This window comes from Puma concolor, chromosome B1, assembly GCF_028749965.1.
Source record: "Puma concolor isolate L17-30 chromosome B1, mPumCon1.1.hap2, whole genome shotgun sequence".
Taxonomy (NCBI): domain Eukaryota; kingdom Metazoa; phylum Chordata; class Mammalia; order Carnivora; family Felidae; genus Puma; species Puma concolor.
Window position 1 is genome coordinate 164036735 of NC_141670.1, and position 3076 is coordinate 164039810.

A 3076-nucleotide genomic window follows, 5' to 3' on the forward strand; every position below is an offset into this window, starting at 1 on the left:
AAGTTTATTTATTTTGAGAGAGAGAGAGCACAGGAGGGTCAGAGAGAAGGAGAGAGAGAGAGAATCCCAAGCAGGCTTCATACTCTCAGTGCAGATCCCCATGTGGGGTTTGAACTCATGAAACGTGAGATCATGACCAGAGCTGAAACCAAGAGTTAGATGCTTACCCAACTGAGCCATCCAGGAGCCCCAAGAAATAGTCTCATTTTAAAGAGGTCTAGATTAATGAGTTAGTGCCACTTTCAACCCTGACAAGAATTTTCTAACTTAATTTCTGCTTCAGTAGTTTATATAAGTTTAATAACCAAAACAAATTTAAAACATGAAAATATTTCATAGGTGGTTTCCAAAGGGAAGCATATTTATCTATTATTGAGAGACTTAGAAGGTCAAGACATTTGAGAATTTTTGTCCACCACCTTTTTTTCCAGTGCAAAGTAGAACTTTTTTCTTTCTCTTCTATTTTTCTTCAATGTTAATATGCTTCAAGTATTCTACATTTAACCCATGATTCCATTTGCTGAAGCTGCCGTATATTTTGGTGGTGGAGTGGGAAACAGTATTGTATGAGCACACATTAGAAAATGAGGATGAAAATTTGGAGGGGAAAAATAGCACCCCTTCACTTCAAGATACATTAACAAGGAAAGGAAAAATATCTCTTGTCAGGCGAAGAGATTACAAATTTGAGGAAGACAAGAAAGGAGAGGAATCAGGAGATCATGGAAAAGGGAAGAGACAACAGAGAACCAGGCAGAAAGGGTGACTAGAAAAAGCATCTCAAGAGAGGGAAACAAGCCACAAGAGACTTTTAAAGACAGAGAACAAACTTGATGGAGGATGGATTGATGGAGGAAGGTCAGTGGGGGGTGGGCTAGTTGGGTGACGGGCATTAAGGAGGGCACTTGCGATGAGCACTGGGTGTTATATGTAAGTGACGCATCGCTGAAATCTACTCCTGACACCAACACTGCATTGTATGTTAACTAAATAAGATTTAAAAGAAAGAAAGAAAGACAAAGGCTTAGAAAGAAAAAGAAAAATCATCTCAGTATCATCCATTTATCCAATAAACATACGTTGAACACCTTCTAGAGCCACACTGCCCAGATAAAAACTCTTCACCATTCCAGAAGTGTGACCTGGGGCAAGATGTCTGTGAAATGAGATAATAATAGTCCCTACCTCTAGAAAGCTGTGAGAGCTAATGCTTATAACAGTGTCTGATATCAAGGACAATGTTAAATAAGTATTTGTTAAGTGAAGGAGTGAACGAATGAGCAAATAAATAGATAATGTAGGGAAGGGCTTCCAAAAGTAAATAAATCCAAAATATACAAAGAACTCTTAACTCAGCAATAAGAGGGGCACCTGGGTGGCTCAGTCGGTTAAGCATCCGACTTCACTTCAGGTCATGATCTCACGGTTCGTGAGTTCGAGCCCCCTGTTGGGCTCTGTGCCGACAGCTCGGAGCCTGGGACCTGCTTCGGATTCTGTGTCTCCCTCTCTCTCTGCCCAAACCCCAATTTTGCTCTGTCTCTCTCTGTCTCTCAAAAATGAATAAACATTAAAAAAATTTTAAAAAACCACCTCAGCAATAAGAAACAACCTGAGTTTTAAAAAATGCGTCAAAGACCTTAACAGACACCTCACCAAAGAAGACATACAGATGGCAAATAAGTGCATGCAAAGATGCTCCACATCATATGCCATCAGGGAAATGCAAATTAAAACAATGAGATACCACTATGTGCCTATTAGAATGGCCAAAATCCAGAACAAGAACACTGACAATATCAAATGCTGGTAAGGTTATGGAGCATTAGGAATTGTCATGCACTGTTGGTGGGAATACAAAATGGTTGTGGCCACTTTGGAAGGCTGTTTGGTGATTTCTTACAAAAGTAAACATACTTTTGAGGCACCTGGGTGATTCAGTCAATTAGCATCCAACTCTTGATTTCAGCTCAGGTTATGATCCCAGGGTCATGGGACAACCCTTCATCAGGCTCTATGCTCAGCATGGAGCCTGTTTAAGATTCTCTCTCGCGCTCTCTCTCTCTCTCGCTCGCTCTCACCCTGTCTCTTTTCCTTTCTCTCTCTCTTTCTCTCTCCTTCTGCCCCTCTCCCCCCGCTCATGCTCTCTTGCTCTCTAAAAAAATAAAATTTAATACAATTTAAAAATAAAAATAAACATACCTTTATCACATGATCCAACAATCATATTCTTTGATAGTTACTCAAAGGAATTGAAAAACTGTCTACACAAAACCCTGTACATCGATGTTTACAGCAGCTTTACTCTCAATTGCCAAAACTTGAATGCAACCAAGATGTCCTTCAGTAGGTAAGTGAATGAATAAACTGTCACGCAACCAGACAATGGAATATTATTCAGTGTTAAAAAGAAGAGAGCTATCCGGTCATGAAATGACATGGAGAAAAACTTAAATACATACTACTAAGTGAGAGAAACCAACCTGAAAACTATAAAGACAGGAAAAAGATCAGTGGTTGCCAGAGGAAAGGGGGATGGAAGGATGAATAGGTTGAGCACTAAGGAATTTCAGGGCAGGAAGACTACTCTGTATGATACCATAATGGTGGATATATGTCCTTATACATTTGTCTAATAACGTGTCTAATGTATAATAACAGGAGTGAACCCTAATGTAAACTAGGGACTCTGGGTGATAACATTGTGTCAGTGTCGATCGATCAATAGTGAAAAATGGGTAAATCTGATGGGGGAATGTTGATAATAGGAGAGGCTATGCACAGGTTGAGGCAGGGAGCAATTAGGAAATCTCTAGACCTACCACTCAATTTTGTTGTGAACTTAAAACAACTCTAGCAAATGTCTATGGTGTTGGGTTTTTTTCCCCTAAGTAAATGAATGTCTAGGACGATCATTTTTATTTATTTATTTGTTTATTTATTTATTTATTTATTTATTTATTTATTTATTTTTCAGAGACAGAGAGAGGGAGGGAGACAGGGGCAGAGAGAGAGAGAGAGAGAGAGAGAATCCTAGGAAGGCTCTACACTGTCAGCACAGGGCCCAGTGTGGGGCTTG